We start from the raw sequence: 14,794 nt of genomic DNA, 5'->3' as shown, positions 1-14,794 counted from the left end.
TCAACCAAGTAAATTTGAAGATCTAATTGGCTTTATTAGGTGATTCATGAATCAAGCATGCAGCAAGTAGAGCGAAGTTCCAAAGGGTTACAGAAAGGGAGAGGATTTTGAAAGCAGAACAGGGAAGTCATGAACAGGAAAAAAGGATTATTTTAGGTTAGGTCACCTTCATTTGGGGACAAAAAGTCCTTAGTATGTGGATTATCTCACCTTCCTTTGGGGGATGGAAAGACCCATGTGACAGATTACCTTACTGGTGCTGACCAGAAAATTTCTGAATTAGACTAGATTCCTGTGACAGGGTGACAATGCAGTTAGGTTAGGTATTGAGCCCCAGTTTGGGGACTGGGCCTAAGATGTCATTTTGGGCCTGTAGCTTTCTTTTTATTAGTACTGCAGTAAATCTTATGCAGTTATGACTTAATACTGCATCTTTAGATTACTTACATTTCTCCTGACTACAAATGGCACCATGTACGGTCTGTGAGTATTTGTGTGCGTAGGTTTTCACAAATTTTAACTTTTTATAATAGATTCGTGTATATTTTATGGTAGCAAATGATAAAATAGACTAGTACTTACATATATTTTATACATTCCTGACATACCTAACATTTAAAATTTTTTGATATTTCTAGGCTACACAATTTGCCAAGTTTTTCCCAATTGTCACAGATCTCCAAAAAATTTTCTAATACATCTATTGAAAAAAAAAAATCCGTGTATAAGTAGACCCGCACAGTTCACGCTGGTGTTGTTTAGGGGTCAACTGTATATATATTGTGAAACTGAATAAAGGAGACTCCGAGAAGATGGCGTTCGGAGGCCAGCAGAGGGAGCTCACCACTCCTTGCCGCCGTCTGGAGACCCAGCAAAAGAGAGATTACACCTTGCAAGTAGATACCACTTTCTATCCCCTTTCCTCTATAAAAGAGCTTTGCTTTCCTTTGCTCTGCGGACTTACCTATAGTTTTGCTTTAGCTTGCTTATCCTGAATTACAGTTCTCTGCTATTACTAAATAAACCCATTTTGCTGGCAAAATAACTGGCAGTTTTATTTTTAAGGTTAACAGTATTGTTAATTATTTGTAATCTCTTACTTAACAGAATGTAATTTCCTTTTTGCCTTGGTAATGATTTGCATTCCAATGGTTTCATCTGATGTTAAATTTCCACCTTGGTTTTATTTTGGATCATTTCTATCTCTAACATATTTTTCCATACTTTAATTTTATCCATCCATTATATAAATACTTTCACCTATGTTGGGAAGGAGAATGGAAACACACTAGTAGGTCTACATCTTTTTCCAGGAAACTTTCATTCACCCTCTCACTTCCTAGCTTACACTTACCTAGAATGGTGAAGGGCAAAGGATTATGGAGCAGTCTTTGGCCACCTCCTAGAAGCCCTGAAAACAGGTGTTTGCATCTTTCTAGTATATGTGGACATGTAATATCTGCTGTCCTTAGCCAAAATACTGACATCCTATTGTGTTACATGCAGATGACAAGCGAAGTCACATCCTCTGAGCCCAAAGTTGCACATCCAGTGCTCCCATCAATAAAAGCAACTCAGACTCAACATGTTGGATTGGATGATCCTCACAGGGCAACCAGGTGACAACAGAGAAAAGTACACCGGAGTCTGCAACCAGTGACCTAAACAGCGATGTGTTCCACGGAATTGGAGGATGAGAAGAGAAGGAGATAGAAGGTGCAGGCAAGCGTTTCGAGCAGCAGAGTCAGCAGGAGTCCGAGGGGGATGCGGGGTTAAAGGAGTCTTCTTTTTTCTTTTGTAATGAAAAATATCAGAGTGCATTTGTATGCTCATGGAAATAATTAAATCGAGAAAGACAAACATGATTAAGAGAGGAGAGAGCAAAGCAGAATCTTCGGGAATTCAGGAGGGAGTGGGTTCCAGCTTACCAGGGGAGGGACTGCCTTGGGTGGGAGCAGGGAAATAACGCTTGTACATGATCGGGGGGAAGGTGGAGCGCGGGGATGGACGCGTGCGGTCCTTCGGTTCGGCGGTAAGAAGAGTTTTGGTCCGTCCGGCGGCGAGCGAGAGAGGCCTGAGAAATTCTGTTGGCCACCTGGACGGAGAGACCTACGCTACCGGAGAGCCACAGCGTCGCAAGGAAGCGTGAGGTACTCGTCCTCCGCTTCGGGTGAAGCCGGCCAGCCCGCTTGTGCGAGCTTCCTGCCGCGGCGGCCGTGACGCGGCGGGGCTGAGTCCATCCGCGCCGGAGAGGCGGCTTGGAGGCGGAGCAGCGGAGGCCGCCCGTCCGCGCGTGGGCGTGCAGAGGGGGGCCGGCCCGACGCGAGCCAGAGCGGCGAGCGAGCCCCGGCCCGGGCGCGGCGGCGGGCGGCGGGCGGCCGGGCGAGGCGCTCGCGCGGAGCGTGAGCCCCCGCGGGTCCCGGGCGCGGGCCGCGCGGCGCGGGCTTCGGGCTCTTCGGCTCCGAAAGGGAAGCCGAACGCAGCTCTGAGGAATGGGCGTGGGTCAGCCGGCTTTCCGAAGGCTCGAAGCACAAGCCAGCCCGGAGGCGGCCGGAGCTGAGGCTGAGCCCCGCCCGCGCCAAGAACGACAGTGACGCGATGGGAGAAAACAGCGTCCAACCCGATCGGCAGTGTGAGAGAGACCACGAGAACGGCGCGCCAGTGCTTCGGGAGACCGGGGCCGATCGCTTTCCAGGAAGAGGGGAATCCGAGGTTCGGGGGCCAAGTGACGCCAACCCCACACTGGGACGTCTGGACGGGGACTGCACCACCGGAGGGAGACGAGGAAGTCCAGAGCGACCGGACAGGAAAGGTCGGCCCGCTGCGGACCGAGGGACGGGCAGGAGAGCTTCGGCGGCACCCGCGGCGTGGACGCCCGCCCCGGCCCCCCGCCCCCGGGCTGCTCTCCGAGACCGCGCGCGGTCCCGCGCCCTCCGCCTCGTGGGCGGAGCCCCAGGACCGCGCTCCCGGCTCCCGGCAGGCCGCGCGCGCCCGGGCCGGATTCCGGCTCCCGGCATGCCACAGGCCGGCGCAGGCGCACCGGGTTCTTGGGGGCGCCCCCTGGCGGCGGGAGCGGCGAGGGGCGGGGCCGGGGCCGGAGGCGGGGGGTTGCGCTGGTGACGGGAGGACGCGCGGCTGCGGCGCCCTGGGCTGGCGGCGGCGGCGGCGGCGGCAGGACGCGGACGGAGCGGGCGGCGGCGGCGGCCGCGGGAGAGCCGCAGAGAGCTTGGGCGCGGCGCGCGGGCCGACATGAGGGGCTGTGGTGGCGCGGCCCGCGAGCAGCCGGCGGGTGAGAGCGCGGGCGGTGGGCGGTGCGGGCCGGGAAGATGGCGGAGAGGCCGGCTCTGCGGCCCCCGCCCGGCCGCGAGGAGGGCCCCGGGCCGGCCGTGCGGAGATCCGTGTCCGCGGGGACCGAGGGGGCGGCCGGGCCGCGGCGGGGCGGGGCGGGGCGGCGAGGGCGCGTGCGTGCGCCGGACTGGGCGGGGGCGCGGGGGGCCAAGGCCGCGCGGGGCGGGCTGTGAGGTGGGCGTGCGTGCGAGTGTGCCCGGCCCGAGGGTGGCTGTGAGGATGCCCCGCTGCGGGTGCGCGTGAGCGTCCGCGGCCGTGGCTGGGTGGGCGTGAGCGGAGGGCGAGGGCTGAGCGTGGGGCGTCGGCGCGGTTTGCGGGGCTCGGCCGGGGCGGGGCGCGGGGCGCTTTGTCCGGCGCGGGGAGTGCGGACGCGCGTCTCTGGGTCGCGCCGTGGCCGCAGGGCCGCGCGGACCGGGCCTCTGCAGCGCCGCGGGCTGGGGCGCTCGGGGGCGCAGCCCCCCGGGAGCTGGGATTCCCTCTGCCGCTTCCCGGTTGCGGGAGTGGTGCGGGTGGAGACAGTGTTCCGTGCCGAGGGCGCAGTGAGGCCGGCTGTGCCTCTTGCGGGTCAGGACGTCCTTTATTTTAAAACGTGCGGCGGGCTGCGAGGCGCGGCAGCTGTGGGTGCGTTCCGTGCTGCTCGCACCCGCAGCTGCTGTGGGCGCTGCGCAGCCCTCACCAGCGAAAATGCAGCGCCCTCCCCCCGCCCCGCCGCGGCCTCCGTTCGCTGTGGTTGGGTTTAGCCAAACCTGCAGTGACCTCTGCAGAAAGCTGCAGTTGCAAGGCTTCGCGTTCCTCCCCGGGGGTAGACAATAGGAGATCTGTCTTTGAAGCCAGTGAGAGGACTTAAACCCCGTGGGTCCGGGGTGCCTCTGTAAACAGCAGGTGGTTCCCGGTCAGCGGCTCCCCTTTCACAATGAGCTAGGTGTGTTCTCCTCGCTGGGGGAGGGGAAGGAGATTTGATAGGAGGCGAGACTGTAAAACAGGGAGACTCGTTTCGTCAGGCGTCCTGGGCGCAGACTTGGTGACCCTCAAAGGCTTGCTCGCTGCGTGAGCAGAGGCCAGTCGGTCTCCCTGCACGTTGTCCAGTGAGCTGTCTTGCCTAGAAGCTGGAGAACAGAGTGAAGAGGGCGGGTCCTGGAGCCAGACTGCCTGCCTCTGAGTCCTGACTCCTCTGCTTATGGCTTTGTACTCGCTGCCTTTGGTTTCTCACCTGTAAAATGGGAACCCGTAATACTGGCTTCCTAGGGTGGCTTGTGAGGACTCAGTGCGTGAACACTCAGACATCGTGTCAGGTGCAGTGTAAGTGTTGGGGGTCACCACTGCCAGATCTGGATTCCAGGGCCCCCGCCGCTTGTCTGCTGGCTCTGCAGTTTTCTACCAGAGTCACCGTCCTGGGTTGACATTAACCTCAAGTCTTTGACTCTGTTTTCTTACACAAGCAAGCTGGGATCATACAGGGAAAAACCAAGTCTTTTTATAAAGGCAAATGAGGAACAGATCTGACGTACTTAGATACATTATATGTCAACTATTAGGGATTTGTAATATATAAGTTGTTACATAAAATATATTTAGAAGAAGAAAGCTGCTAATGAGCCACTCTAGAATCCTGTAGTACTTATTGTCCTTGGGGGTGGGTAGGATTGTTACAGACAGCAATGAGATTTAGAGCAGTTCTTCGGTAATTCTCCAAATTAAACCACTGAAGCTATTGTTGTTATACTTCACTTCACAGTGTTATCCTTGGAATAGGAAAGATAAGTTATTAACAAACGTAAACGATGGTGAAGACATAAGCAACAGAGTGAGAACTTGGAATTACCAGTTCTGTAACATGCTGTCTTGCTAAGCTGTGGGGAGAAATAAGATTTAACTTGCTTCAGAGCAAAGCAGGAAGAGTCCTCATTTTCCAAGGAGATGATTCTCTTTTTCAGATTTAGGGAGAGTATCTTAGACTTACCCTAGATAACTACATCTCATCTCCTTTAAATCTGTGACACTAAGACTTGGGGGGAATCCTTCTCCTTTAAAGTAGAGTCTTTGGGCATTTGTGGAGTTTAAGGTGAGAAGGTTATTAATGTTCAGAACAGATGGTGATGAAACAGCTTATGTGAGCAAAATTTAAAATATCTAAAGATAGATTTAAAAATGTCCATCCCAGCCTTTTCTCCTGCATGTGTGCTGGGGTGGGCTGCCCCCCCCCCCCCCCGCCCCGGGGGAAAAAAGAGCCTGCCTCATGCTCTGTCTGGATGGTCTCACCCAGGGCAAGGGTGCCAGCCAGACTTCTTCCCTCCGCCTCAGACTTTGCAGCCAGCCTCCGGATTAGGCTTCTCAGACCCTGCCTCCTCTATTTCTGACCTCAGCCCCTTGGTGCTTGAGGACCATCATCTGGTTGTTTGCTACCTGGAAGAGCTTGGTGCCCTAGGTCCTCCCCCAGCTACATCTGTTCGCTGCAGATCCTACTCATTGTACCTCCTGAGTAGTTACCGAATTTATCCTTCCTCAAATTTATGGTCCAGGGCCTGTGCCCTTTTGCATTAAGCTGTGCCTTCTGGGTGGGCTCCCTCCCTTCTGTCTTCCACATAGCTGCTCAGGTGGTGTAGTGCAGAGCAGTGGTTCTCACCCAGAGGTCATTCATCTGGAGAAGTTTTTGGTTGTTCCAACTTGGAGGGGGTGGGTGCTACTGGCCCTGGAAGTGTGGAGGCTGGGGATGCTGCTCAGGATCCTGTGATGTACCGGACAGTCCCACGGCCACTATGCCAGGCTTAAGAGCAGGCCCAGAGCATGTCCAGCTGGTTGCTCCCCTGCCCTGCACTCCTCCCTGGCCTCACATGCCCCTTAGACTGCTCTTCCCTGTGTGCTTGACTAGCACTCTGCTCTCCGGTGACACCAGCCAAGCCCTTGGTACAAAGGCCAAGACCTGCTCCGCGTTCCCCGCTCCGCCCAAAACAAGCAGAGCTTGAGTGGCCCCTTCATCTCCTTTACCCTCAGTGGGGCTTGCCCCAGGAGGATCCTGTCCTGATCTCTCCCTTCACACAGCAACTTCTGCGCCCCACGGTGTTCACAGCAACTTCTGCGCCCAAATGGTGTTTCTGAGCCGTGCCTTTGGTCACTGCACAAACGAGAGTTGTCTCCCCTCTGCACCGGGAGGTCTTTGAGGGCAAAAGAGACCTTTGTATTCTCAGTGTCTGTTTGCAACATTTTCTTAGGGCATTGACCTCAGTAGAGATGTTGGATTTGGGTAGGTTTCACCCCAGAGGAGGATTAACACAGCAGTGGGAGCAGCTCCCTTATTTGTTTCCTCCATTTTGGCTGCTTACAACTACCCAGGGCCTCTCTTGTCTCTTGCTTTCTTAAGTATAATTTTTTATTCTCACAGATTCTCTTTATTTTTGCTTCCTAAAGGGTTAAAAAAATTTCTTTTGGAATACAACATAGTCACATTCACAGTTGGAGAACAGTGCATTGTGTGGCTTCTGTCCTGTTTTTACCCCCAGGAGCCTGGTTCCCCGGAGGCACATACTGTATCTCCTTCTAGAAATACTTTGTAAGCAATTTATTTTTTTCCTACCCTTTTCAAAATTCCCGAACCTTGCCTTTTTTTAACTAAACATGTTTGGGAAGTCATCCCATATCAGTGCATTTCCTAGTTCATTCCTTTTCATGGCTGCGTTCGTGTTTGGCTCTCTAGAGGTGCTATGATTTATCTAACTAGCCCCTACTGCTGAATACCGTGCTTTGTGTGGTTACAAATAGGTTTGCAGGTACAGAGTTTGGTGATGTGAGAATGTGCCTGTAGGGCCTATCCCTGGAAATAGCACTTCTTTCCCCAATCACTATTTATTCCATTAGATCAGGTTTTGCTCTTGCTTTTTCATGTTTTTAACTCTGCACTTCCTTTGGTCATTTATTTCTCCCAATTACCTATATCTTAAATAATATGGTATGATCAGATTAAATGAGTTTCTCAATTGGTAATTGGCTTATTTTTCGTGTGTTTTTATGGGTTAGAGTGACTAGAACACCTTCATGCAAGCACCTGGACACAGATGTTCACAGCAGCAGCTATTCATGATAGCCAAAAACTGGAAACAACCCACATGTCCATCAACACATGAATGGATAAACAAAATATGGTCTGGCCATGCAATGGAATATTATTTGGCAATAAAAATAAATGAAGTACTGATTCATGCTACAACATGGATGGATCTTGAAACATTGTGCTAAGTGAAAGAAGCCAGACACAGAAGTCCACATGTTGTATGATTTCATTTCTATGAAGTGTCCCGAATAAGCAAATCCATAGGTAGAAAGTAGATTAGTGGTTACCAGAGCCTGGGGGTTACAGATGAGAGATACGGGGTTATTTGGGGGATAAGGAAAATAACCTGTAAATGCCTGTGGAGAAGGCTGTGGATGTCTGTGAATATATTAATATCAGTAGATTGTATGCTTTAAATGGGTGAATTGTATGGTATGTGAATTATATCTCAATAAAGTTGTTACACACAAGGGTGACTAGGATTTTTCAGGCGGGAGCATTCCAGGGTGGGAGCCCCCAGAGAATCTTGGTGTAGACACAGTCCTGGGGTTGTGGGGAGCAGTCCAGTGGGCAGCACGGGGAGTGATAAATCCCTGCTGGGTGTCTGAACTGCCTGGCATAGCTGGAGCAGCTCTGGGCTTTGACTCAATCCCTGACCAGTACAACTGATCACAGATAACTTGCTTAACATCTAAGCCTGGGCTTTTGTGTGCAGATTAGATGATGTCTGTCCTGCTGCAGCATGACTGAGTCCTGGAGGGTCCTGTAAATTACTGAGTGTTATATGTGTATAAGGTTTTAAAAAATTCGTTTTGGGGCGCCTGGGTGGCTCAGTCGTTAAGCGTCTGCCTTCGGCTCAGGTCATGGTCCCAGGGTCCTGGGATCCAGCCCCACATCGGGCTCCCTGCTCCGCGGGAAGCCTGCTTCTCCCTCTCCCGTTCCCCTTGCCTGTGTTCCCTCTCTCTCTGTGTCTCTTTGTCAAATGAGTAAATAAAATCTTTAAAAATAAATAAATAAATAAAATTAAAAAAAAAAAAGAAAAGAAAAAATTCATTTTAACACCAAGAGGCTGATGAGTCAGCAGAGCCCGTGTTCTGTCCTCGGGTACACTGGCTGAAGACAAGCCAGACCCCAAGTGTTCTGGCTGCAGGGTTGACCAGTCACCCCAGCTTGAAACCCTCACTGACAGCCAGGCCTGAAAGCCCTCGTCTGGCTTCTGGTGTTGCAGCTGATGTTCCTTTTTGACTGTGTGTCTTTGTCTATCTTGCTTCCTCTCTTGGTCTTTTTTTTTCCCCCACATTCACATAACTTTTTTATAGTGTATTATTAAGAATTACTCTAGTTTATTGTTGTTGTTGTTAATCTCTTACTGTGCCCAGTTTATGGATTAAACTTTATCACCGGTACGTATGTATAGGAGAAAACATGGTATATATAGAGTTGGGTATTATCTGGGGTTTCAGACATCTGCTGGGGGTCTGGAGCATGTCTCCGTGGATAAGGGGGGATGCCTGTAACCCTTACAGTGGTACAGTGACCACGCATCATCCCAAGCCCTTTGCATGTATCAGTTCCCCCGTCCTCACAGCAGTCCACCGAGGCCCTCCTCATCACCCCCATTTTACAGATGACAAAACTGGATGTACCCCTTCCAGTCAGCAGACTGGGCATGAGTATCTCTCTTGGTCTTTTCTTGGAGATCCGGGAGGCCCCAGCACTAACCGGAGTGGCTGATGCTTCCTCCATGGTTGAGCTTTATAGTAATACTGTCCCTACGATGCTGCAGGTGGTTTTCTGTTACAGTCCCTTCAACCATTCCCTGGGATTTCTGTGGTGGCCAGCATGTTCTTCCTTGCAGTTAGGATTGTGATGAAGCATATACAATATAAATTCCCCCAATCCACAGTTCTCACATTGTGCATCAGATTGCATATGTCACTAATAAAGGTGAAGCAGCTTCTGGACTCCGTTGTTTTTCTGTTTAATTGTGGTGTTGGCCGTTATATTTTGTATTCAAATTCAGCTATGCTATTAAGATTCCTATTTCTTCCAACTCTGGGAAACCCAAGAAGTAGCCTCTGGTTCCTAAAAGCTGGAAGGGAGTAACACTGTGGGTCCCAGGACCTTCATTCGCAGGGATGTTTGGAAACCACAGGTGGCTGTCTAGGAACAGTGTGGGCCTTCCTGCCTATGGCCACTGGGGCCCAGGATGGGCATTGCTGGCAGATAGACCCCTTCTCCATTGGTTTGTCAAGACTTGACATCTGGTTTTGTGTCTACCAGGCCCACCCACGTTTATCCTGTTCCTGGTCTCTCCTGTCACCTGCTGTGTGCCAGCCACTTGTCAGTCAGGTGCCCCAAGATGGAGACAGACCAGACTCCTGGTAGGGGACACATGGGACTGGATTGTGATAACCTCATGTCGACAGCAGTGATGGAGGCGAGTGTAGGGTCTTTGGGAGACCCCTGCGGTGGCTGCTAGCCTAGCCTGGTGTGAACAGCGTTTAGGTAGGCTTTCTGGAAGAAAGGGTGTCTCATCTAGAAAGAAGGGGACTCTGCAACCGTGCCTTCGAGGGTATTAACCGGGCATAGGAACAGTGCCCCTCAGGTGGAAGGGGCAGCACGAGGCAGGGAACCTCAGGTGCATGGGGAGTGTTCTGTGGCTGGGCAGAGCAGCAGGCCAGCCAGTGAGGGCATGTTTGCAAAGCTGAGAGCTCGGAGTACCTCCTGAAGGGGTACCCCGTCATCCAGAGTCCCGCCTGCCATAGTCAGGATGCAGGTAAGTCCAGCAAGGGGATTTGCAAGAGTCTTTTTTAGCTCTGGCTTTACCCATTCACTTCCTTTCCAGAACACGTCAGACTTAAAAGCAGATATTATGTACCTTTGATCCATTCTAATGTATTTTGCGTGATAAAATCACTTGTGAGAGTTGGACGACGTGCCTGTTGGTGACACTACACAGCTGGCTGAGAAATGCTGTGGGGCAGGGGCTCCGTCATGGCCCCTCTGAGCCTGGTGTGGTGGCCCTTATGGAGGAAAGACACATGACATGGGCTTCATTTCATATTAACTGTGAAGTCCCTAAAGAATGCCAGCGTTAAGAATGGACAAACCAGGGGTGCCCGGTGAGCTCTGTTGGTGGAGCATGTGACTCTTGATCTTGGGGTTGTGAGTTCAAGCCCCACATTGGATGTAGAAATCACTTAAAAATAAAATCTTCAAAAAATTTTTTTACAAACTGGAATTGGCATGCATTCAGTATGTAGAGGACCCCAGTGGGTATTTGGAGAAGCTTGGCTGCCCCAACGCTTCACAGCCCTCCACACTTCCTCCTGAGTGTGAGACAGGTGGGTGGTCACGGTCTCTGGTGTGGCAGGAAGGAGCACTAACTGGCAGCAGTGTTGGAATTGGGAGGGGTGGTCGTGCCTCTCCCTTCATCCATTCCACCAGGGCTGGTAATGCCAGGGTGAGGCCCCTGCCTCCTAAAGCTCAGAGTCCAGTGCAGGGAACAGGCATGCATTTGACAACTGCAGGGTGTCCCCTGAAGGATGGGGGGGTGGGACTCTGAGAGCAAACCTAGGGCACCCTGTTCAGATGATGGGTCAGGGAAAACACCTCTGGGAGTGAAATCGAGTTTGAGGCCACAGCATGGATGGAGAGTGGGGAGGAGGATCAGCTCATGTGGCACCCTTGGGGCAGCAGGGCCCCATGGATTGGGAGCCTGGAGTAGGTTAGGAGATGTGGCAAGGCAGGCGGCCAACCAGACCCCACCAACTAAAGGAGATGTCGAAAGACTGACCTGAACAGCTAGTCTTCCCAAAGCATCACCCTGGCTGTCCTATCAGGAGTGAATTGGAGGAGAAAAAAATACAGAAACAGGTTCAGGTGAGTGAATGTGGGGTGGAGGCTGGGAGGGCAGCAGAGGTGTCTAGTTGATTGGGCTTGATGGGTTAGATGTGGAGGGTGATAGGAGGGATTGACATGGGCCACTGGTCTCTGCTGCCGCTGTTCTTCTAGGTGGGTGGTAGCACATAGCAGGATTTCACTCTTTTTATGGCTGGATAATATTCCATTCTATGACTCTTCCACATTTTGTTTTTCTGTTCACCTGTTATGGACATTTGAGTTGTTTCCACTTTTCGGCTAGTATGAATAATGCTGCAGTTTGTACATGTTTGTGAACAAATGTCTGTACATATTCGAGAACCAGTGTTTGGACATATGTTTTCATTTCTTTGGGGTATTTACCTAGGGGTGAAATTGCTGCATCTTACAGTAGCTCTAAGTTTATTTTTGAAGTGCCAAAGTGGATGTAGTAGTTTACATTCCTGCCACCAACGTGTAAAGGTTCTGGTTTTGCCACATCCTCTCCAACACTTGTTATTGTATGTCTTTTCTTTTAATTTCTATTTATTTTTTTAAAAGATTTTATTTATGGGGCACCTGGGTGGCTCAGATGGTTGGGCGTCTGCCTTCGGCTTGGGTCATGGTCCCAGGGTCCTGGGATTGAGCCCCACATCGGGCTCCTGGCTCACTGGGGAGCCTGCTTCTCCCTCCGCCTCTCTCCCTGCTCGTGCTCTCTCTCTATCTCTGTGTCTCAAATGAATGGATAAAATCTTTAAAAAATAAATTAAATAATAAATCTTATCAGTGATCACTGATTAAAAAAAAAGATTTTATTTATTTGACAGAGAGAGAGGGAGAGAGAAAGCAAGTGCACAGGCAGGTGGAGCGGCAGGCAGAGGGAGAGGGAGAAGCAGGCTCCCCGCTGAGCAGGGAGCCTGATGCGGGGCTCGATCCCAGGACCCTGAGATCATGACCTGAGCGGAAGTCAAGAGTCAGACGCTTACCACTTAACCCTCTGAGCCAACCAGCCGCCCCTGTGTGTCTTTTTATTGTAGCCAACCTAGTGGGTGTGAAGTAGTATCTCATTGTGGTTTTGATTTGCATTTCTGATAGCTAATGATGTTGAGTATCTTTTCATGTGCTTCTTGGCAATTTATATGTCAGCTTTGGAGAAATGTCTTTTCAGATCCTTTGCTAATTTTTTTTAAAAGATTTTATTTATTTGAGAGGGAGTGCGTGCATGCACAAGCAGGGAGAGGGGCAGAGGGACAAGTCCCACTGAAAGTCTGCCAACAGGCTCAATCCCAGGACCCTGAGATCATGACCTGAGCCGAAGTCAGATTCTTAACCAACTGAGCCACCCAGGTGCCCCCTTTTGCTTGTTTTTTATTTTTTAAATAGGGTTATTTATCTTTTTGTTACTGTGCTATAAGTGTTCTTTATATATTGTGGATACAAGTCCCTGATCAGATCCATGATTTGCAAATGTATTCTCCCATTCAGTGGTTGTCTTTTCACTTTCTTGTTGGTATTGTTAGCAGTGCAAAAGTTTTAAATTTTGAATTCCAATTTACTTTTTCTTTCGTTGCTTGTATTTTGGTGTTGTAGCTAAAAAACCAATACCTAATCCAAAGTCATGAAGATTTACTCCTGTGTTGTGTTCTAAGAATTTTATAGTTAATTTTTGTGTAAGGTATGAAGTAAAGGTCCAGCTTCGTTCTTTCGCTGTGGATATCCAGTTATCCCAGCACCATTTGTTGAAAAGACAGCTCATTCTTTCCCTATTGAATCAGCTTGGCACCCTTGTCAGAGATCACTTGTCTGTAAATTTGGGGGTTTATTTCTTGACTCTTAACTCTGTTCCGTTGGTCTGTCTGTACTTAACGCAAGTACCATCCTGTCTTGATTACTGTAGTTTTGTAGTAAGTATTGAAGTCAGAAAGTGTGAGTCTTCCACTTGATCTTCCTTTTCAAGATTGTTTTGGGTTTTTTTTCTGGGTCCCTTGAACTTCCATATGAATTTCATGTTCAGCCTATCAGTTTCTGCAAAAAAGAAAGCTCGATTTTGATAAGGATCTGTTGAGTCTGTAGATCAGTTTGGAGTGTTTGCCGTTTTAACAATGTTAAGAGGAACATTACATGAACATGGGATATCTTACCCTTAGGTCTTTAATTTCTTTCAACAATATTGTGTAGTTTTCAGTGTATAAGTCTTGCATTTCTTTTGTTAAATTTATTACTAAATACTTTATTCTTTGAAGAGTTATTATCGATGGAATTGCTTTGTTAATTGTATTTTCGGGTTTTTCATTGCTAATGAGTCTTCCGTTTTTTTTTTTCTATTTGAACAAATGTTCAAAACTTAAAAGGTATTAAAGAGTGCAGAGTGAAAGGCTCTCCCACCCTCACCCTTCCGCTACCCAGGTTCCCTTCCTGAAGGCAGCTGCTACCTCAGTCTCGTTTGTCCCTCCAGCAGAGGTAGTCAGTGCATGGATGAGTAATGCATATACATGCTCTCCTTTGCCCTGCTGGGTTGATAGTTCTAAATAAGCGATAAAAATTATATACTTAAAAACTTTTAGTGCATTTATTTTACAAAAGTCTTTCTGAAAACAACGGTGAGTGAACAAATTCCATCCTCTAGTTTGTCGGTTTTCAGGGGACTGACAATTCACTAGCTTTTTTGAGTTCTGGGAGTAGGTTAAAGAAAAACATTCAAAAAGGCTACAAATGTGATTTCTTCTGATGCACCTAGCTGGTGTTTTCAGCTTGCTCAGTGGTTTGAACATTGCCCATGTAAGAAGCTGTTACTGACAAGTCTAGGAAAAATATTTTTAAAAGATTTATTTATTTATTTATTTAATATATATGTAGAGAGAGAGGGAGAGAAGCAGACTTGTCACCAAGTGGGGAGGCTGGGGAGCCCAATGCAGGCCTGATCCCATGACCCTGAGATCATGACCTGAGCCAAAACCAAGAGTTGGATGCTCAACTGACTGAGCCACACAGGCGCCCCTAGGAAAAAAAAATATATTTTTAAAAGATTTTATTTATTTATTTGACAGAGAGATAGAGCACAAGTAGGCAGAGAGGCAGGCAGAGGCAGAGGGAGAAGCAGACTCCCCACTCAGCGGGGAGCCTGACACGGGACTCGATCCTAGGACCTGGGATCATGACCTGAGCCAAAGGCAGACACTTAACCAACTGAGCCACGCAGGCGCCTGGAAAAATATTTTTTAAGCTACATGTTACGTGTTATCATTGTTGTAATTTGATGCTTATGGTCTAGCTACTGTTCTGAACACATTCTGTGCTTTGTATAATTTATGCATCTGAACCATCCGTGGTGAGTGCTCTTGGTTCTACTTAACAGACAAGGAAACTGAATCCAGCAGGTTACATAGGTGGTAGGCAGAGCCCGTGTGCAAGTCCAGGTGTCTTGACTCCAGAATTTCTTTCTTAACCATAAAGGTGTACTTCCATTCATGTTGTGTGGCTTCCCTGATCTCAGGGTGTGAACACAGTACTTACTGAATTATGTCTGGATGCTGTTGT

At 49.5% G+C, this 14,794-nt stretch overlaps 1 protein-coding gene across 2 annotated transcripts in view; it reads left to right on the top strand.

Annotated features, from left to right (window-relative positions):
* Positions 1 to 2,567: 2,567 nt before the first annotated feature.
* ARHGAP39 (Rho GTPase activating protein 39) overlaps positions 2,568 to 14,794 on the top strand; it is a 91,391-nt gene continuing 79,164 nt past the window's right edge. For both annotated transcript variants that reach the window (XM_035012218.1, XM_035012217.1), the window contains exon 1: positions 2,568 to 2,812. The gene's annotated coding sequence lies outside the window, so the exon portion shown is untranslated. The remainder of the gene's footprint in view (positions 2,813 to 14,794) is intronic.

This window comes from Mirounga leonina, unplaced genomic scaffold (genome assembly GCF_011800145.1).
Source record: "Mirounga leonina isolate KUSES-001 unplaced genomic scaffold, KU_Mleo_1.0 Mir_165, whole genome shotgun sequence".
Classification (NCBI taxonomy): Eukaryota; Metazoa; Chordata; class Mammalia; order Carnivora; family Phocidae; genus Mirounga; species Mirounga leonina.
Note: the sequence above shows the minus strand (reverse complement) of the source record. Positions and strands in the feature narration are given on the sequence as shown.